The following is a 21,876-nucleotide window of genomic DNA, read 5'->3' as shown; positions in this document are numbered from 1 at the left end:
GAGATGAAAGATAATTTCTTCTCCTTTATGGCTAAAATATTTGAGAATGGTCACGCCGAGATAGCTCCCATTCTTAAAGACACAGAAGAATGCTGGTACCTGCCAATGTTCGGAGTATATCACCCGAAGAAACCAGGTCAGATAAGAGTGGTGTTCAATTCCAGTGCCCAGTTTGAAGGTGTTTCTTTAAATGACGTACTCCTGACAGGACCAGACCTTAACAACAAACTCCTAGGAGTACTCATCCGTTTCCGAAAAGACTCTATTGCCTTCACAGCTGACATTCAACAAATGTTTCATTGCTTTCTTGTGAGAGAAAAAGACAGGAATTTCCTAAGATTCTTCTGGTTCAGAGACAATGACCCCTCAAAAGACATCACGGAGTATCGCATGAAGGTACACATCTTTGGTAACAGCCCTTCACCTGCAGTTGCCATCTATGGACTCAGACGTTCAGCTCAAGAGGGTGAGCTAGAGTATGGTTCTGATGTTAGACAACTTGTAGATAAAGACTTCTACGTGGATGACTGCCTAAAATCTATGCCAACAGCCGAGACAGCAATCAGCCTCGTCAAAAGAGCTCAGGAAATGCTTGCTTGTTCAAACCTGAGGCTTCACAAAATAGCTTCCAACAGCAAAGTAGTGATGGAAGCCTTCCCTTCCCAAGATCATACCAGCGATTTAAGAGACTTGGATTTAGGAACCGATTCCCCACCAGCTCAACGTAGCCTTGGACTCTTGTGGGACTTAAAATCTGACACCTTTACCTTCCAAGTAAACAGCGAAGAAAGACCCTTCACTCGCAGAGGTGTTCTCTCTACTCTAAACAGCTTGTACGACCCCTTAGGATTTGCAGCTCCTGTCACTATCCAAGGTAAAGCTTTGCTCAGAGACCTAACCTGTGAGTCAATTGACTGGGATGCCCCACTGCCTCCCCAGAAAAGAAACTTGTGGCAAGAGTGGAAAGATTCTCTATCTACCTTAACCAACCTCCGCATTACACGTCCATATGCCCCCGTGCCTTCTACAGCAGTACAAAACCAGAGACTATGTGTATTCTCTGATGCCTCAACCCAAGCAATTGCTGCAGTTGCATATCTTAAGACCATGGACATCAAGGGACAATGTCATATTGGATTTGTCATGGGCAAAGCAAAGTTAGCTCCACGTCCAGAACACACAGTGCCCAGACTTGAACTTTGTGCTGCAGTACTAGCTGTAGAATTAGCTGAGCTCATTTCATCTGAGTTACCAATTGGACTCTCTGAAGCAGATTTCTACACAGACAGTAAGGTAGTATTAGGCTACATATGCAACGAGACCAGACGGTTCCATGTTTATGTCAGCAATCGTGTGCTAAGAATCAGAAGATCCACCAATCCAAAACAGTGGCACTATGTATCTACTGCTCACAATCCAGCAGATCACGCTACAAGAGCTGTCCCAGCCAGTATCCTCAAAGACACTACATGGCTCAGAGGACCTGAATTCCTGTACAAGGCAGATTCGAACAATCCTGAAAGTAGCATATTCAAGCTAGTAGACGCAGACTCAGATGTTGAAATTCGTCCACAAATAACTACAATCCATACCGTAACTTCAGATTGTCAACTTCAGCCTCACAGATTCCAAAGATTTTCAACTTGGAAATCACTTGTCAGAGCCATTACCTGCTTAACTCACATAGTCCATTCATTTAAACGCAACGCATCTGTAAGTGTGAATGGATGTAAAGGTTGGCACCACTGTCAAAATGTTTACGCACCAGAAGAAACACAACGATCCAAGAACCTTATCATCCGTGTTGTGCAGCACCAAATCTTTTCCGGAGAGATCGACTGCATTAACAGTGGAAATCCTATTCCCAAAGACAGCACCTTAAAAAAGCTAGACCCTTTTCTTGATGAAAATCATTTATTGAGAGTAGGAGGCCGTCTTCAAGAAGCAAACTTGGAGACAAATGAGAAAAATCCTTTAATCATTCCTGGGAGTCACCACATAGCTTCTTTAATTGTGCAACACTATCACAACGAAGTCAAACACCAAGGACGATTGTTTACCGAAGGAGCTCTACGATCAGCTGGGTTCTGGATTATTGGAGCGAAAAGGTGTGTAAGCAGCACAATCTTCAAATGTATCATTTGCCGTAGACTTCGTGGTACTTCCCAAACTCAGAAGATGGCTAATCTTCCAACAGACAGACTTAGTACAGACCCTCCTTTCTCCAATGTTGGTCTTGATGTATTTGGTCCATGGACTGTCATCACACGACATACTAGAGGTGCGAATGCGAACAGCAAGCGCTGGGCGGTTGTATTCACTTGTATGAGCATCAGAGCTGTTCACATCGAAGTTATAGAATCAATGGACACTTCAAGCTTCATCAATGCCTTTAGACGCTTCATTGCTATCCGTGGCCCAGTAAAACACATCCGGTCCGACAGAGGTACCAACTTCATTGGAGCAGCCAAAGAATTACAAATTAATTCGAACATTGACACTAAAAGCATAGAGAGATATCTCAGTGAGCAAGGTTGTACATGGACCTTCAACCCGCCTCATTCTTCTCATATGGGAGGTGCCTGGGAAAGGATGATCGGCATGATACGCAGAATCCTTGATTCCATATTCTTGCAAGTGGGAACTGCAAGACTTACTCACGAGAGCTTAACAACCTTCATGGCTGAAGTCTCAGCTATTGTCAACGGAAGACCATTGACTTCAGTGTCTAATGACCCAGAAGACCCACTTCTACTTACTCCGGCCACTCTTCTTACACAGAAGACCGAGATTACCTATGCTCCTCCTGGAGAATTCAATACCAAAGACCTGTTCAAACGTCAATGGAGACAAGTTCAAAGCCTTGCAAACACCCTTTGGGACAGATGGAAAAGACAATACCTTTCTACCCTGCAGTCAAGGAGCAAGTGGCAAGTTGCCAAACCCAACTTAAAACCAGGTGACATTGTGCTCGTCAGAGATTGCCAGTCACAACGCAACGAATGGCCTTTAAGTCTTGTCACCAAGACGTTCCCAAGCAAGGATGGGAAGGTTCGTAAGGTTGAGGTCAAGATCTGTAAGCGAGGAGAGACTAAGTTGTTCCTCAGACCAGTGACTGAACTATTCTTATTGTTATCTGTTTAGAGTTTAAAATATGGTACCAGTGATACCAGACGGGGAGTGTCATGCCTTCAGCATTTGCTTTGTGTAGATCTGATTACTTTTACTACAGAAAGTTGTATTATTGCCCCATCTAGTGGTCAGTCCCATCAATTAATTTGACCCTCATAGCCTCTTGTAGCCAGTCTTGCAATGCATTCTGGGATGAAGAAGCTGGGATCAGCCTTTCTACTTCCCTCATGGTCCCAGACAGTCATGCTTTACATGGGTCCAACTCTCATATAGCATTCGATGGTGAGTTTGTATATTAAATGTCTCATCTCAACCTGTTTAGCCAGTGAGTAATGTTAGCTGCACTGTAGTTTATACTCGCACATGTAATCACATGTTTGCACAGCCTATGTTATATGTACTTGTGTATATCCATTTTGCTTTTCACATGCATATCATAATTGCATATTCTTGTTTCATTAACAGTTTTACCTCATTATCACATATCATCATATCGTATTGTACATCAAATCAACGCATCATATCTGTGATCCCTTTACTGAATAATAAAACACCGTTCTACAAACACCTCTTCTGAACAGATTATTGAAAAGTAAAGGTGGTTATACTGTAGGCTTCAAATTTGCCAGAAAGGGCTTAGTGAGAGGCTGAACAACCACCTGTAGTTCGCATTGTGCGTTGGAAGGCACAAAGTAAGCAGACGGGAGGAGAAGTCAGGATAGTGCGCAAGGGCATCCTTTTCTCTTAGTCCGTAGAGGATGCTGGGGTCACATTAAGAACCATGGGGTATAGACGGGATCCGCAAGAGACATGGGCACTTTAAGACTTTCAAAGGGTGTGAACTGGCTCCTCCCTCTATGCCCCTCCTCCAGACTCCAGTTATAGGAACTGTGCCCAGGGAGACGGACATTTCGAGGAAAGGATTTATTGTTAAACTAAGGTGAGCATCTTACCAGCTCACACCTTAAGCATGCCGCAGAACGTGGCATTCAACAGAACACAAGCCAACGGCATGAACAATTGCAGCAAAAAGCTGACCAGAACCATAACACAACATGTGTATAACCACAAGTAATAACTGCAGACACAGTATGGACTGGGACGGGTGCCCAGCATCCTCTACGGACTAAGAGAAAAGGATTTACCGGTAGGTATTAAAATCCTATTTTCTCATACGACCTAGAGGATGCTGGGGTCACATTAAGAACCATGGGGTTATACCAAAGCTCTTGAACGGGTGGGAGAGTGCGTACGACTCTGCAGCACCGAATGACCCAACTTGAGGTTATCATCAGCCAAGGTATCAAACTTGTAAAACTTAGCAAAAGTGTTTACTAAATAGCTGCTCGGCAAAGTTGCAATGCCGAGACTCCCCGACCAGCTGCCCAGGATGAACCCACCTTTCTAGTAGAATGGGTCTTCACCTAATTCAGTAACGGCAATCCTGCCGTGGAATGAGCATGCTGAATCTTACCACAGATCCAGCGCATAATGGTCTACATGGAAGCAGGACACCCAATCCTGTTGGGAGCATACAGGACAAACAGAGCCTCTGTTTTCCTAATCTGAACTGTTCTGGTGACATAAATTTTCAAAGTTCTGACCACAGCCAGAGACTTTGACTCAACGAAGGTGTCAGTGGCCAAAGGCACCATGTGGAAAGATGAACCACCTTCGGCAGAAATTGTTGACGTGTCCTCAATTCTGCTCTATCTTCATGAAAGATCAAAGATCAAAAGCTCTTGTGATACTGCATGGTTTGTACTGTTTTCCATGTGCTCCCAGATCTTTCAAGCAAGTAGCATGGTCAAGAAAGTTCTGTTTGAAAAGTAACAACATTTACTGTCATTGTTATAGAATTTGGGAGAAAAAACAAGAAGAAATCTGCACTGTTGACGCACTGGACAGAATGAATGAATCATAAAATATAACCTTTATTAAGTATGTATTAAAATTGGATAAATATTAATATTATTATCCCAAACTGCAGTGAAACATAAAGGTTAAAATCACAGAACTAACATACATGTGCATAAGAAGAATAAAGAGATGTGAAAAAAAGGTTTAAAAAGCGTGTCCGTGTGTGATTATTTTTGAAGGCACAACCCTGGCGGGGTTGTTTATATAGATATATATGTTGCTAATTATCACTTTCTAGCGTAATGTTATTAAATAGCTGTTAGTATCTATGTCGTCAGGTACCACTGGGTCATATCCTATATACTCCCTTCACTCAATAGGGGTTACCTCCCGGGAAGCCATCCCCATTGGCGAATTTGTGGGGGTGATTGAGTATAACCGGTAAGCTAGCCTCCAATTTGTGGGGTGCTTAGGTAGATGGGGATCACTTATTTCTCTGTGTCCCCTAAGACTATATTCCTAAATTCAATACCATAGGGGGATAGCTTTCTATATCGGATAAGGAATCACTTGATAGGGAAATCTCTATGCATCATGGAAAGATCATATTTATTAATATCCAAACTAAAAAAAATGATGAATAGCTTTAATTTAGCTGTTTAGATATAGTTAATTGGCGAGATATACCAACAGGTGCGGTTGCCTTAAGGAATATGGCAATTCCAATATAAATAGCAGCCCTCCTTCATATAATCAGCCAGATCTTATTAAATCTGGTCCAGATATAGCCGTTCAGATATACTTAATTGACAACATATATCAATCGGTGGGGTTGCCTTAAGGAATATAGCAATTCCAATTCTCATATAAATAGCAACCTTCCTTCATATATTCAGCCAGATCTTATTTAATCTGATCTAGGCGTAGGCAATAATGCTTTCCTTAGAGGTATAGCCACCTCAATTCTTATTAGGAAGCAAAGTGTCTGTCATAATGGTTTATCCAATTCATCTAAGAAATAATATATTCCATGTGTCAGAGATTCATTACTCTCTATTTACACTGTTAAAGAGTTAATTCTTATTATGTTACAGTGTAATGAAATTATCATATAGGGAGATGTGGCAATTCCATGTGCTATATATATAATAACCCTTAGTGGTCCAGATTCCACAATGAGGAATTTTCTTATAAACCGCTGAAACACACAGCTGTTTGACTGACTTCCAAATATATCTATCTCACTTTGTAACAGTCTTATGATAGAGAAACTGTTACATATTCGGTCACTTAGTTATCTAAAGGTAAACAGACTCAATGTGAGGGTAATATAATATATCAAATGCGCTGTCAATAATCGTGGTAACTGGTGTAATAATGTGGTATATTGAGTATGCTAGTAAGGCATATAACTGCTCTCCAGCCTTTAAGTGTTACCAATCAATTTGTTACACTGTAAAGGATTTATGGTGTCCTGTTAGGACATGCAGCTGCTAGGCTGACTCAAAGATTTATCCATTTGTAACAATTATGTAACAGTTATATACATGTTACTGGTATTACATAGAAATAGTATGACACAGGCCAGCAGTCCCATGTGTCTAGATTCCACAATAGGAGATTTTCTTTGTCTTATAAACTGCTGGAACACACAGCTGCTAGACTGACTTCAAATATATATATTACTTTGTAACAGTCTTATAGTAAAGAGACTGTTACACACTGTCATTTAGTTATCTCAAGGTTAGCAGATTCTGTGTGAGGATAGTGTTCTGTTAGAACATGCAGCTGCTAGGCTGACTCATAGAAAATGTATCCATTTGTAACAAATGACACATACAGCATTAAATTAATATCTATAGCAGCCCATGTGACATCTCTACTCTTATCATAATTGTCTGGTTATTGCCAATCTGGACAGCAGGAGTGATATATATTCACTAGTCCCAATATTCCATCATATAAATATACCCACACTGATATACTTTCTTATCAAGAGTTATTAGTAGCTATCTGTATGCACTTTAGACATTGTAATTGCTAAGTGACATCATATCTAGTGTATTCCTTTCTTATAGCTCAGCTTCTATTCCCTATTAGTGGAGACTAACAGCTAACATCATAATCATATATTTTTGTTTTATAACATTTCACATGAGTCAAATACACGCGGACACGCCGTGCCCTACACGCGTGTTTCACTGCATCTATGGCAACTTACATTAAAGCTAACAAGAAAGCACACTCGTTCTGTCTTTAAACTGATAAAAGAAACCCCAATAATATGGGGCATGCAAAAATTGAGACAAAACTCAGTTTTGCTCCTCTCCACGGAAATCTTTAGTAAAAGGCGAAAGATTTGTTCGTTCTGAAGAGAAACCAGAGCATGACCAAGATTCCACCTGTCGCCTGAGTGCCATGCCAGCAGTCCTCATTCAGCTCAAAGTGAGCACCCAATATGAAAGAAAGAAAGCAGATTTCTCACCAGGCTTCCCCTTGCTATAAGCATGGTTTGTACTCTTTTCCATGTGCTCCCAGATCTTTCAAGCAATTAGTATGGTCAAGAAAGTTCTGCTTGAAAAGAAACAGACATTTACTGTCATTGTTATACAAATTAACTTACATTAAAGCCAACAAGAAAGCACACTCGTTCTGTCTTTAAACTGATAAAAGAAACCCCAATAATATGGGGCATGCAAAAATTGAGATAAAACTCAGTTTTGCTCCTCTCCACGGAAATCTTTAATAAAAGGCGAAAGATTTGTTCATTCTGAAGAGAAACCAGAGCATGACCAAGATTCCACCTGTCGCCTGAGTGCCATGCCAGCAGTCCTCATTCAGATCAAAGTGAGCGCCCAATTTGAAAGAAAGCAGATTTCTCACCTGGCTTCTCCTTGCTATAAGCATGGTTTGTACTGTATTCCATGTGCTCCCAGATCTTTCAAGCAAGTAGCATGGTCAAGAAAGTTCTGTTTGAAAAGAAACAAACATTTACTGTAATTTCTATGCAAATGAGCTTTCATTAAAGCACACTCATTCTATCTTTAAACCGATAAAAGAAACCCCAAAAAGATGGGGCATGCAAAAATTGAGGTAAAACTCAGTTTTGCTCCTCTCCACGGAAATCTTTAGTAAAAGGCGAAAGATTTGTTCGTTCTGAAGAGAAACCAGAGCATGACCAAGATTTTCATCTGAAAATATGTGTTCTCCCTGCAGTTGTTGTCCCCAGATGAGAGTTCCCTTGTGCTGCCTCAGTTGAATCTCCTTTACTTGACAGAGATGTGCCTGAGCAGCGGCCCTCCCCAGCCCTATCCCAAATCATACTTATTTTGCATAGGAGATACCATGGTCATGAAGATTGTTTTCCCAGGGTGAGGTTCATTCATTGCATTCTGGGTATGCTGACCCCTGTGATTTCCCCAAATGTGGGAAACTCGACTGCATTATTTGTGGTAGTGGGGGACTGTGTTTGTGCTTTCCTCTGGTCAGCTCTGGTAAAAGTCAGATTTCTTTGTCTCAGATCTTCCTCTAGCCTTGTTCTTCTTTCGAGAGTTCCCTTGTGCTGCCTCAGTTGGATCTCCTTCACTTGACAGGGGGTGCCCGAGCAGCAATCCTCCACAGCTCTAGCCCAACTCCTACTTACCTGCCAGGTGAGATACTATGATCTTCACTGTTAGGGCAATCAGGATGTGGAATTCCCTGCCAGGGAAGGTGGTAATGGCGGACTCTGTAATTGGATTTAAAAAAGGAATGGATACATTTCTGAATGAAAAAGCTATCCAAGGTTATAATACTTAAAATATCAACATGGTTAATCCGGGGGTAACATGAGTTATAGTAGCTAACTAGTCATAAAACATTATTCAGCAAGTATGTAGAATCATCACAACTTAAAACAGGTTGAACACGATGGGCAATTTGCCTCTATTCAACCTCAAAAACTATGTTACTATATGTTACTATATTACTATGTTACTGTAGTATACAGAAAACCAAAATTCAATGAACAGTGATAGTGAGCACTGATGAGGATACTAGAACTGACACTGAGCAGCAAGATGCAGCACTGGACTATTAGTAATGTACTGTAGTATGCTGAGCACCACAATGCAGCACAAGACAATGAGCAGTGATACTGAGCACTGATGAGGATACTACTGAGAACTGACACTGAGCAGGAGAGACACACTACTAGTATTACTCAGCAGCAATAAGTAACCACTGATACTGAGCACTGATATTGAGATTTCCACTGAGAGAACATAGCCACGTCCATTCCGCTCTCTCTTCAATGCACGAGTAAAAATGTCGGCAACGCACAGCTCTTTATATGGAATCCGAATCTCGCGAGAATCCGACAGCGGGATGATGACATTTTCCCTTGTTCAGGTTTTCCGAGTCAGGCGGGAACAACCGAGCCTGCCTCGGACCAGTGTAAACCACGTGGAGTTCGTGGGGAATTCGGTTCTCGGAGAACCGAACCCGCTCCTCTCTACCTTATACCCATCAATTTTTTTATTTTCAATCTAAGCCCCTGCAGTTTTCTGTAAGCATCTGCTTCGCTATGATGATCAACAAGTCACAAGGGCAAACACTCAGGGCTTGAGGCGTAGATCCTAGGACCAGCTGCTACAAGCATGGCAGAGGTGTCACTATTACTGGTGACACCCAGAGAGGTGGCGAGGGAGATTGTAATGCAGTGCGCGCAGATAAGCAGCGCAATGGTAAAAAGGAGGCATGGTTTCATAGGTAGGGGCGTGGCCTGGTGGCCTGAATCTACATTTTGTTGCTCCGGGTGTCCCGGGGGTTGGGGGCTGCACCCGGGGACTAGTGTGTGAGCGGTGCTGGCTCCTGCACAGTGAAAAGGCATGGCCACCCAGCATGACGCCTCCCTTCTTGACCATGCTGTAATTGCAGTCGCACTGCAGTTCAGCGTGATCATAAAAAATGGTGTAGCCTCCTGCTGGTGCAGACTGTATGTGCGCGCAGGAAGCCGCCACCATTTTTGTGATCACAGCGGCTGAATGTGATGTCATACAGCCGCTGTGACCACGCCCCCTGTGTCTCCTCCGTTGCAGACCCCATTTTGAAGCCTTGCACCCGCACCGCTCCATCCCTGACTTGGAAATGGAGTGTTGCTGACCCACCTATCCCCCCCCCCCCCCCGCCCTGATTGACAGGCAGAGGCGATCGCATTCTCTGCGGGGTGCCGCAGAAAATGCAGGCACATGCGTATGCTCTTAGCAATTTTTGCAGTTGGATCGCTTATTGTGATTGCAATCCAACCTGAATCAGGCCCTATTACCTATCACAATGCGCTGCGGGCAGTACAAAATTGGGTTAATATAGGAGAAAAACCCCCAGACCTGTGCTCCTTAACTGTTCCTGGTGGCTAGTGGAGCGGCTGCCCAGTAATCAGTGTCCACGCCAGTGCGCACACGGTCCACCCCCTACGGCCACGCTCCCCTTCATCAGCGGCCTCGTGATCCGGAAGGGTGGTGTGTGTGTGACTGACCTTAGGATGAAAGCGGAGCCTCCGCTGCAGTGACCCAGCAACCGGGGCACGGGAGTATACAGCGCCGCTGGGAGTGATGAAGCTGCAGTAAAGATGTCTATTAGACCTAGCCTGCTGCAGCCCTTGTAGATTCTCATAAAAAAAGTTCTTCTTTTCTTGTCAAAATTTATAGCTAAGAATAGGCTGCCTGAGGCAGGCCCCTGTTAAGTGGCCTGCTACTGAAGGCACCAACTACAAACTGAGCTCCCTGTTCATGGAAGCGGGGTTATAGAGGAGAATGCACTGAGCATCTTGGGAACAGTCAAAAGCTTTGAGCCGGTTGGTGCCTCAGATCAAGATCCTACTCTACACCCCAATGTGAATCCTTGTGGAGTCCAGTGTACCCCACAGAAGAAATAAATGTGTCACACCCATTGGCAGCAACCTTAGAATAGCTGCTGACGGGCACAATTGAGAATGGAAGGGGGGGGGGGGGGACATTTGAATCCAGCACATAAATGCAATTCAAATATGTAATTTGTACCTTCCTATTTTAAAATATAATGGATGAATCTCACCCTGTGAGAACAATCTTCATGATCAAGAAATCTCATATGCAAAATAAGTATGAGTTGGGATAGGGCTGGGGAGGGTGTCTGCTCTGGCAGCCCCTCCCCCGTCAAGTTAAGGAGATTCAACTGAGGAAGCACAAGGGAACTCTCGTCTGGGGACAACAACTGCAGGGAGACCACATCTTTTCAGATGAACATGGGAGGGCGGAAGGCTGCCTAATACTGAAGCACCATCAAATATCAAACCATATGCAACATCTAGTACAAGCATTCCTGGGGGAAGGTCTGCAGCAGACGGATTTGCATACAGTGATGTTATCCAAGCAGTGGGCCAAAGTTGGCTGGAACCCTCATCTGCATATGAAAAGAGAAAAGGGGCGTGCAGGGCATGGCGGCCTTTTGCAGTGCTTGGATGACCCCTAGTTCTCATTAAACACCCCCACCCTCCTTTGGTGTGGGGCTCATGTTGGCCATGCCCCATCCCCTGAAGCATTCAAGCTGATTTCTTGCAGCAGCTGGGCACTGTAACAGCTCCAGAGCTGTTCTGTAAGGCAAGTAAAAGGGTGTGGGCCCTACAGCACCACCTGTAGTTCGCATTGTGCGTTGGAAGGCACAAAGTAAGCAGACGGGAGGAGAAGTAAGGATAGTGCGCAAGGGCATCCTTTTCTCTTAGTCCGTAGAGGATGCTGGGGTCACATTAAGAACCATGGGGTATAGACGGGATCCGCAAGAGACATGGGCACTTTAAGACTATCAAAGGGTGTGAACTGGCTCCTCCCTCTATGCCCCTCCTCCAGACTCCAGTTATAGGAACTGTGCCCAGGGAGACGGACATTTCGAGGAAAGGATTTATTGTTAAACTAAGGTGAGCATCTTACCAGCTCACACCTTAAGCATGCCGCAGAACGTGGCATTCAACAGAACACAAGCCAACGGCATGAACAATTGCAGCAAAAAGCTGACCAGAACCATAACACAACATGTGTATAACCACAAGTAATAACTGCAGACACAGTATGGACTGGGACGGGTGCCCAGCATCCTCTACAGACTAAGAGAAAAGGATTTACCGGTAGGTATTAAAATCCTATTTTCTCATACGACCTAGAGGATGCTGGGGTCACATTAAGAACCATGGGGTTATACCAAAGCTCTTGAACGGGTGGAAGAGTGCGTACGACTCTGCAGCACTGAATGACCCACCTTGAGGTTATCATCGGCCAAGGTATCAAACTTGTAAAACTTAGCAAAAGTGTTTACTAAATAGCTGCTCGGCAAAGTTGCAATGCCGAGACTCCCCGACCAGCTGCCCAGGATGAACCCACCTTTCTAGTAGAATGGGTCTTCACCTAATTCAGTAACGGCAATCCTGCCGTGGAATGAGCATGCTGAATCTTACCACAGATCCAGCGCATAATGGTCTGCATGGAAGCAGGACACCCAATCCTGTTGGGAGCATACAGGACAAACAGAGCCTCTGTTTTCCTAATCTGAACCGTTCTGGTGACATAAATTTTCAAAGTTCTGACCACAGCCAGAGACTTTGACTCAACGAAGGTGTCAGTGGCCAAAGGCACCATGTGGAAAGATGAACCACCTTCGGCAGAAATTGTTGACGTGTCCTCAATTCTGCTCTATCTTCATGAAAGATCAAATAAAGGCTCTTGTGATACTGCATGGTTTGTACTGTTTTCCATGTGCTCCCAGATCTTTCAAGCAAGTAGCATGGTCAAGAAAGTTCTGTTTGAAAAGAAACAAACATTTACTGTCATTGTTATGCAAATAAACTTACATTAAAGCTAACAAGAAAGCACACTCGTTCTGTCTTTAAACTGATAAAAGAAACCCCAATAATATGGGCATACCTCCCAACTTTGTCGGCTCGCATAGAGGGACACACGCGTGGCGAAGTCGCGCGCGCTCCCAAAAAGGGCGTGGCCTAAGTAAAAGGGGGTGTGGCTTCGCGCGAGGAACCGCGATCGCGAGTCACGCCCCCGTTTTCGGCACTGAGGGGGCATGCCCAGCGCTCTGTGAGCCGCTGGCATGCCACCTCTCCCTCTGACTTCAGTGAATAGACGCTGTGCGCATGCGCACAGCGTCTATTCACCGCTGCTCTGCTAAGCAGGGCAGCGACAGACAGAGCCTCCCAACTGTCCTCCCCACCGCGGGACACTGCGGCCCGCAGGTGGGACAGCGGGACAGTCCCCAAAAAACGGGACTGTCCCGCGAAAATCGGGACAGTTGGGAGGTATGATATGGGGCATGCAAAAATTGAGATAAAACTCAGTTTTGCTCCTCTCCACGGAAATCTTTAATAAAAGGCGAAATATTTGTTAGTTCTGAAGAGAAACCAGAGCATGACCAAGATTCCACCTGTCGCCTGAGTGCCATGCCAGCAGTTCTCATTCAGCCAGGGCCGGCGCTACCACTAGGCAGCTTTAGGCAGCTGCCTATGGGCGGCGACCACTGGAGGGCGGCACTGCTTAGTGAACGAAAGTGAAAGAGAACACTTTTTTATCATGTGCCTCAGCAGAAACAGAGGAGCTGCTCGTGTGCGCCCACCACGTCTGTCTGACTCTGCCTTCAAAAGTGAGTTGACTGACTGTGTGCCTACTTCTGCAACCCTGCCGTGCCGCCGCCCCCCCACCTCTGCGATCATAACACATTCCACTATGTTATGTGGGCTATGTGCAGCCTGCTGCCGCCTGTGCTCCTGAGTCCGGGGTCCCGGGTCCCACAGTATCAGCCTATCACTGACTACCCGCCGCTCCCCCACGCGATGGTCTCCCGCGTCCCCCCCCATCACCCCTGCATTTGGGCACAGGGCACATGAAGGAGAGTCACCCGCTGGCCTGGTCCGCTCCGCATCACTGACTACCCGCCGCTCCCCCACGCGATGGTCTCCCGCGCCGCGTCCCCCCCCCCATCACCCCTGCATTTGGGCACAGGGCACATGAAGGAGAGTCACCCGCTGGCCTGGTCCGCACTGCTGCCGCATCGGGCGCCGTCTCTCCCTACAATCCAGTGCAAATTGTTATCCGCGCTACCCCCCCCAATCCCGCGACCGGCTCCCGCATCAGTACCTGCTGCTGCCTCTTTTTGTGACAAGCGCCCCCACAGCTATTAGGCTCCCGCTGCACCCCCCCCCCCTCCCCTCCTGCATCTTGTAGTTTTGTTCACTTCCCCCCCCCCTTCTGCATCTTGTAGCTTTGTTCACTTCTCCCCCCCCTTCTGCATCTTGTAGCTATGTTCACTTCTCCCCCCCCTTCTGCATCTTGTAGCTATGTTCACTTCTCCCCCCCCACCTCTGCCTCTTCTAATTACCAGCTCCCCCACAGCTATTAGGCTCCCGTTGCTCCCCCCCCCCTCCTGCATCTTGTAGCTAGGTTCACTTCTTTCCCCCCCCCCCCCCCTCTGCCTCTTCTTATTACCAGCTCCCCCACAGCTATTAGGCTCCCGCTGCTCCCCCCCCCCCTCCTGCATCTTGTAGCTAGGTTCACTTCTTCCCCCCCCTCTGCCTCTTCTTATTTAATTTATGTGAAAGGCAATAGGTTCTGCAGCAGCTGCGCCTCTCTAGTGCCTGAGAGGTGGCAGCTGTCTGTAGGTGGCCACAATAAACGGCCACAGTAATATACACGTGTGTGTGTGTATATATATATATATATACACATATATACACACATATACACACAACACAGTATATCCATCTATGTATAAACACAGTACATCTATCTTGATAGATCTTTTTAGATATATATATATGGACCGGATTAAAGACTTTTTTACTTTACAACAGTCTGCTGAGTGCCGCTGATTTCCTTTCCACTATATATATATATATATATATATATATAGTAACCTGTTTCCTCTGTCACTCCATAAGGGTACATGCTCACATGCATATGGTATCCAAATAGCTGGCGGCACTCAGAGGCTTGTACAAAGTGGAAAAAAAAACCCTGTGCAGGGTGTGTTGTTTATTAAATGTGACATTTGGGGACCGTTCCCCTTCTTCAAGATAGGGGATACGGTCCCTGAAACGTCACATTTAATAAACACACCACCCTGCAGAGGTTTTTTTTTTTAACTTTGTACAAGCATCTAGGGCTTGGGGGGGACTGGGGAACTGGTGTAGCGGTGTTGGAGGATGTGTCAAAATTATTATGTATGTATATACTATATATATATGTATTTATGGGTGGCACTCCTGTATTTATGGGTGGCACTCCACATGTTTCAAAGAAGTACAGTATGCACATATGCGGAAATACAACTGTAGCTTATCAACTTTTCAGATGCTTTAATGTTGCATCTTTTGACAAAACATCCAATATTAAAGATTCAATATCAAAGCATCCGAAACGTTGTTAAGCTATTTCTGCGCAAGTGCTGCGCACAAGTACAGGAGTATATTGTATATATTTATAAAGCTTAAAAGGAGCTTAGAAGACGCTACCTACGCACTGTTTCACCTGAGAGGCCGGGCATTGGGGGGGGGGGCGATGAAGATTTGCCTAGGGTGCCGAGGAACCTTGCACCGGCCCTGCATTCAGCTGAAAGTGAGCACCCAATTTGAATGAAAGAAAGCAGATTTCTCACCAGGCTTCCCCTTGCTATAAACATGGTTTGTACTCTTTTCCATGTGCTCCCAGATCTTTCAAGCAATTAGTGTGGTCAAGAAAGTTCTGTTTGAAAAGAAACAAACATTTACTGTAATTTCTATGCAAATGAGCTTACATTAAAGCACACTCGTTCTATCTTTAAACAGATAAAATAAAACCCCAATAAGATGGGGCAAGGAAAAAATGAGATAAAACTCAGTTTTGCTCCTCTCCACGGAAATCTTTAGTAAAAGGCGAAAGATTTGTTCGTTCTGAAGAGAAACCAGAGCATGACCAAGATTCCACCTGTCGCCTGAGTGCCATGCCAGCAGTTCTCATTCAGCTCAAAGTGAGCACCCAATTTGAAAGAAAGAAAGCAGATTTCTCACCAGGCTTCCCCTAGCTATAAACATGGTTTGTACTCTTTTCCATGTGTTCCCAGATCTTTCAAGCAATTAGTATAGTCAAGAAAGTTCTGTTTGAAAAGAAACAAACATTTACTGTCATTTCTATGCAAATGAGCTTACATTAAAGCACACTCGTTCTATCTTTAAACCGATAAAATAAAACCCCAATAAGATGGGGCATGCAAAATTTGAGATAAAACTCAGTTTTGCTCCTCTCCACGGAAATCTTTAGTAAAAGGCAAAGATTTGTTCGTTCTGAAGAGAAACCAGAGCATGACCAAGATTCCACCTGTCGCCTGAGTGCCATGCCAGCAGTCCTCATTCAGCTCAAAGTGAGCACCCAATTTGAAAGAAAGAAAGCAGATTTCTCACCAGGCTTCCCCTTGCTATAAGCATGGTTTGTACTCTTTTCCATGTGCTCCCAGATCTTTCAAGCAATTAGTATGGTCAAGAAAGTTCTGCTTGAAAAGAAACAGACATTTACTGTCATTGTTATACAAATAAACTTACATTAAAGCTAACAAGAAAGCACACTCGTTCTGTCTTTAAACTGATAAAAGAAACCCCAATAATATGGGGCATGCAAAAATTGAGATAAAACTCAGTTTTGCTCCTCTCCACGGAAATCTTTAATAAAAGGCGAAAGATTTGCTCATTCTGAAGAAAAACCAGACCATGACCAAGATTTCACCTGTCGCCTGAGTGCCATGCCAGCAGTCCTCATTCAGATCAAAGTGAGCGCCCAATTTGAAAGAAAGCAGATTTCTCACCTGGCTTCTCCTTGCTATAAGCATGGTTTGTACTGTATTCCATGTGCTCCCAGATCTTTCAAGCAAGTAGCATGGTCAAGAAAGTTCTCTTTGAAAAGAAACAAACATTTACTGTAATTTCTATGCAAATGAGCTTTCATTAAAGCACACTCATTCTATCTTTAAACCGATAAAAGAAACCCCAAAAAGATGGGGCATGCAAAAATTGAGGTAAAACTCAGTTTTGCTCCTCTCCACGGAAATCTTTAGTAAAAGGCGAAAGATTTGTTCGTTCTGAAGAGAAACCAGAGCATGACCAAGATTTTCATCTGAAAATATGTGTTCTCCCTGCAGTTGTTGTCCCCAGATGAGAGTTCCCTTGTGCTGCCTCAGTTGAATCTCCTTTACTTGACAGAGATGTGCCTGAGCAGCGGCCCTCCCCAGCCCTATCCCAAATCATACTTATTTTGCATAGGAGATACCATGGTCATGAAGATTGTTCTCCCAGGGTGAGGTTCATTCATTGCATTCTGGGTATGCTGACCCCTGTGATTTCCCCAAATGTGGGAAACTCGACTGCATTATTTGTGGTAGTGGGGGACTGTGTTTGTGCTTTCCTCTGGTTAGCTCTGGTAAAAGTCAGATTTCTTTGTCTCAGATCTTCCTCTAGCCTTGTTCTTCTTTCGAGAGTTCCCTTGTGCTGCCTCAGTTGGATCTCCTTCACTTGACAGGGGGTGCCCGGAGCAGCAATCCTCCACAGCTCTAGCCGAACTCCTACTTACCTGCCAGGTGAGATACTATGATCTTCACTGTTAGGGCAATCAGGATGTGGAATTCCCTGCCAGGGAAGGTGGTAATGGCGGACTCTGTAATTGGATTTAAAAAAGGAATGGATACATTTCTGAATGAAAAAGCTATCCAAGGTTATAATACTTAAAATATCAACATGGTTAATCCGGGGGTAACATGAGTTATAGTAGCTAACTAGTCATAAAACATTATTCAGCAAGAATGTAGAATCATCACAACTTAAAACAGGTTGAACACGATGGGCAATTTGCCTCTATTCAACCTCAAAAACTATGTTACTATATGTTACTATATTACTATGTTACTGTAGTATACAGAAAACCAAAATGCAATAAACAGTGATAGTGAGCACTGATGAGGATACTAGAACTGACACTGAGCAGCAAGATGCAGCACTGGACTATTAGTAATGTACTGTAGTATGCTGAGCACCACAATGCAGCACAAGACAATGAGCAGTGATACTGAGCACTGATGAGGATACTACTGAGAACTGACACTGAGCAGGAGAGACACACTACTAGTATTACTGAGCAGCAATAAGTAACCACTGATACTGAGCACTGATATTGAGAATTCCACTGAGAGAACATAGCCACGTCCATTCCGCTCTATCTTCAATGCACGAGTAAAAATGGCGGCAACGCGCAGCTCTTTATATGGAATCCGAATCTCGCGAGAATCCGACAGCGGGATGATGACATTTTCCCTTGTTCAGGTTTTCCGAGTCAGGCGGGAACAACCGAGCCTGCCTCGGACCAGTGTAAACAACGTGGAGTTCGTGGGGAATTCGGTTCTCGGAGAACCGAACCCGCTCCTCTCTACCTTATACCTATCAATTTTTATATTTTCAATCTAAGCCCCTGCAGTTTTCTGTAAGCATCTGCTTCGCTATGATGATCAACAAGTCACAAGGGCAAACACTCAGGGCTTGAGGCGTAGATCTTAGGACCAGCTGCTACAAGCATGGCAGAGGTGTCACTATCACTGGTGACACCCAGAGAGGTGGCGAGGGAGATTGTAATGCAGTGCGCGCAGATAAGCAGCGCAATGGTAAAAAGGAGGCATGGTTTCATAGGTAGGGGCATGGCCTGGTGGCCTGAATCTACATTTTGTTGCTCCGGGTGTCCCGGGGGTTGGGGGCTGCACCCGGGGACTAGTGTGTGAGCGGTGCTGGCTCCTGCACAGTGAAAGGGCATGGCCACCCAGCATGACGCCTCCCTTCTTGACCATGCTGTAATTGCAGTCGCACTGCAGTTCAGCGTGATCATAAAAAATGGTGTAGCCTCCTGCTGGTGCAGACTGTATGTGCGCGCAGGAAGCCGCCACCATTTTTGTGATCACAGCGGCTGAATGTGATGTCATACAGCCGCTGTGACCACGCCCCCTGTGTCTCCTCCGTTGCAGACCCCATTTTGAAGCCTTGCCCCCGCACCGCTCCATCCCTGACTTGGAAATGGAGTGTTGCTGACCCACCTATCCCCCCCCCCCCGCCCCGATTGACAGGCAGAGGCGATCGCATTCTCTGCGGGGTGCCGCAGAAAATGCAGGCACATGCGTATGCTCTTAGCAATTTTTGCAGTTGGATCGCTTATTGTGATTGCAATCCAACCTGAATCAGGCCCTAATACCTATCACAATGCGCTGCGGGCAGTACAAAATTGGGTTAATATAGGAGAAAAACCCCCAGACCTGTGCTCCTTAACTGTACATGGTGGCTAGTGGAGCGGCTGCCCAGTAATCAGTGTCCACGCTTGTGCGCACACGGTCCACCCCCTACGGCCACACTCCCCTTCATCAGCGGCCTCGTGATCCGGAAGGGTGGTGTGTGTGTGACTGACCTTAGGATGAAACCGGAGCCTCCGCTGCAGTGACCCAGCAACCAGGGCATGGGAGTATACAGCGCCGCTGGGAGTGATGAAGCTGCAGTAAAGATGTCTATTAGACCTAGCCTGCTGCAGCCCTTGTAGATTCTCATAAAACAAGTTCTTCTTTTCTTGTCAAAATTTATAGCTAAGAATAGGCTGCCTGAGGCAGGCCCCTGTTAAGTGGCCTGCTACTGAAGGCACCAACTACAAACTGAGCTCCCTGTTCATGGAAGCGGGGTTATAGAGGAGAATGCACTGAACATCTTGGGAACAGTCAAAAGCTTTGAGCCGGTTGGTGCCTCAGATCAAGATCCTACTCTACACCCCAATGTGAATCCTTGTGGAGTCCAGTGTACCCCACAGAAGAAATTAATGTGTCACACCCATTGGCAGCAACCTTAGAATAGCTGCTGACGGGCACAATTGAGAATGGAAGGGGGGGGGGGGGGGACATTTGAATCCAGCACATAAATGCAATTCAAATATGTAATTTGTACCTTCCTATTTTAAAATATAATGGATGAACCTCACCCTGTGAGAACAATCTTCATGATCAAGAGATCTCATATGCAAAATAAGTATGAGTTGGGATAGGGCTGGGGAGGGTGGCTGCTCGGGCAGCCCCTCCCCCGTCAAGTTAAGGAGATTCAACTGAGGAAGCACAAGGGAACTCTCGTCTGGGGACAACAACTGCAGGGAGACCACATCTTTTCAGATGAACATGGGAGGGCGGAAGGCTGCCTAATACTGAAGCACCATCAAATATCAAACCATATGCAACATCTAGTACAAGCATTCCTGGGGGAAGGTCTGCAGCAGACGGATTTGCATACAGTGATGTTATCCAAGCAGTGGGCCAAAGTTGGCTGGAACCCTCATCTGCATATGAAAAGAGAAAAGGGGCGTGCAGGGCATGGCGGCCTTTTGCAGTGCTTGGATGACCCCTAGTTCTCATTAAACACCCCCACCCTCCTTTGGTGTGGGGCTCATGTTGGCCATGCCCCATCCCCTGAAGCATTCAAGCTGATTTCTGGCAGCAGCTGGGCACTGTAACAGCTCCAGAGCTGTTCTGTAAGGCAAGTAAAAGGGTGTGGGCCCTGCAGCACCACCTGTAGTTTGCATTGTGCGTTGGAAGGCACAAAGTAAGCAGACGGGAGGAGAAGTCAGGATAGTGCGCAAGGGCATCCTTTTCTCTTAGTCCGTAGAGGATGCTGGGGTCACATTAAGAACCATGGGGTATAGACGGGATCCGCAAGAGACATGGGCACTTTAAGACTATCAAAGGGTGTGAACTGGCTCCTCCCTCTATGCCCCTCCTCCAGACTCCAGTTATAGGAACTGTGCCCAGGGAGACGGACATTTCGAGGAAAGGATTTATTGTTAAACTAAGGTGAGCATCTTACCAGCTCACACCTTAAGCATGCCGCAGAACATGGCATTCAACAGAACACAAGCCAACGGCATGAACAATTGCAGCAAAAAGCTGACCAGAACCATAACACAACATGTGTATAACCACAAGTAATAAATGCAGACACAGTATGGACTGGGACGGGTGCCCAGCATCCTCTACAGACTAAGAGAAAAGGATTTACCGGTAGGTATTAAAATCCTATTTTCTCATACGACCTAGAGGATGCTGGGGTCACATTAAGAACCATGGGGTTATACCAAAGCTCTTGAACGGGTGGAAGAGTGCGTACGACTCTGCAGCACCGAATGACCCAACTTGAGGTTATCATCGGCCAAGGTATCAAACTTGTAAAACTTAGCAAAAGTGTTTACTAAATAGCTGCTCGGCAAAGTTGCAATGCCGAGACTCCCCGACCAGCTGCCCAGGATGAACCCACCTTTCTAGTAGAATGGGTCTTCACCTAAATCAGTAACGGCAATCCTGCCGTGGAATGAGCATGCTGAATCTTACCACAGATCCAGCGCATAATGGTCTGCATGGAAGCAGGACACCCAATCCTGTTGGGAGCATACAGGACAAACAGAGCCTCTGTTTTCCTAATCTGAACCGTTCTGGTGACATAAATTTTCAAAGTTCTGACCACAGCCAGAGACTTTGACTCAACGAAGGTGTCAGTGGCCAAAGGCACCATGTGGAAAGATGAACCACCTTCGGCAGAAATTGTTGACGTGTCCTCAATTCTGCTCTATCTTCATGAAAGATCAAATAAAGGCTCTTGTGATACTGCATGGTTTGTACTGTTTTCCATGTGCTCCAAGATCTTTCAAGCAAGTAGCATGGTCAAGAAAGTTCTGTTTGAAAAGAAACAAACATTTACTGTCATTGTTATGCAAATAAACTTACATTAAAGCTAACAAGAAAGCACACTCGTTCTGTCTTTAAACTGATAAAAGAAACCCCAATAATATG

General features: G+C 45.3%; 10 non-coding genes across 10 annotated transcripts; 2 read left to right on the top strand and 8 right to left on the bottom strand.

Annotated features, from left to right (window-relative positions):
- Window positions 1-7,264: 7,264 nt before the first annotated feature.
- Window positions 7,265-7,380, bottom strand: LOC134998680 (U5 spliceosomal RNA). Its single transcript, XR_010200850.1, has one exon. It is a non-coding gene; the product is annotated as a U5 spliceosomal RNA (small nuclear RNA).
- A 286-nt stretch (window positions 7,381-7,666) lies between these two features.
- Window positions 7,667-7,782, bottom strand: LOC134998708 (U5 spliceosomal RNA). Its single transcript, XR_010200879.1, has one exon. It is a non-coding gene; the product is annotated as a U5 spliceosomal RNA (small nuclear RNA).
- Window positions 7,783-8,052: 270 nt separating this feature from the next.
- Window positions 8,053-8,168, bottom strand: LOC134998632 (U5 spliceosomal RNA). Its single transcript, XR_010200803.1, has one exon. It is a non-coding gene; the product is annotated as a U5 spliceosomal RNA (small nuclear RNA).
- A 144-nt stretch (window positions 8,169-8,312) lies between these two features.
- Window positions 8,313-8,476, top strand: LOC134998778 (U1 spliceosomal RNA). Its single transcript, XR_010200947.1, has one exon. It is a non-coding gene; the product is annotated as a U1 spliceosomal RNA (small nuclear RNA).
- Window positions 8,477-13,304: 4,828 nt separating this feature from the next.
- LOC134998751 (U5 spliceosomal RNA) lies at window positions 13,305-13,417 on the bottom strand. The gene has a single exon (XR_010200920.1). It is a non-coding gene; the product is annotated as a U5 spliceosomal RNA (small nuclear RNA).
- A 2,418-nt stretch (window positions 13,418-15,835) lies between these two features.
- LOC134998707 (U5 spliceosomal RNA) lies at window positions 15,836-15,951 on the bottom strand. Its single transcript, XR_010200878.1, has one exon. It is a non-coding gene; the product is annotated as a U5 spliceosomal RNA (small nuclear RNA).
- A 275-nt stretch (window positions 15,952-16,226) lies between these two features.
- Window positions 16,227-16,341, bottom strand: LOC134998710 (U5 spliceosomal RNA). Its single transcript, XR_010200881.1, has one exon. It is a non-coding gene; the product is annotated as a U5 spliceosomal RNA (small nuclear RNA).
- A 286-nt stretch (window positions 16,342-16,627) lies between these two features.
- Window positions 16,628-16,743, bottom strand: LOC134998741 (U5 spliceosomal RNA). The gene has a single exon (XR_010200912.1). It is a non-coding gene; the product is annotated as a U5 spliceosomal RNA (small nuclear RNA).
- Window positions 16,744-17,013: 270 nt separating this feature from the next.
- On the bottom strand, window positions 17,014-17,129 carry LOC134998631 (U5 spliceosomal RNA). The gene has a single exon (XR_010200802.1). It is a non-coding gene; the product is annotated as a U5 spliceosomal RNA (small nuclear RNA).
- A 144-nt stretch (window positions 17,130-17,273) lies between these two features.
- Window positions 17,274-17,437, top strand: LOC134999076 (U1 spliceosomal RNA). The gene has a single exon (XR_010201239.1). It is a non-coding gene; the product is annotated as a U1 spliceosomal RNA (small nuclear RNA).
- The last annotated feature ends 4,439 nt before the right edge of the window (window positions 17,438-21,876 follow it).

The sequence above is a fragment of the Pseudophryne corroboree genome, unplaced genomic scaffold, assembly GCF_028390025.1.
Source record: "Pseudophryne corroboree isolate aPseCor3 unplaced genomic scaffold, aPseCor3.hap2 scaffold_149, whole genome shotgun sequence".
NCBI classification, from domain to species: Eukaryota; Metazoa; Chordata; class Amphibia; order Anura; family Myobatrachidae; genus Pseudophryne; species Pseudophryne corroboree.
This window is presented reverse-complemented; position numbering and strand designations above follow the sequence as displayed.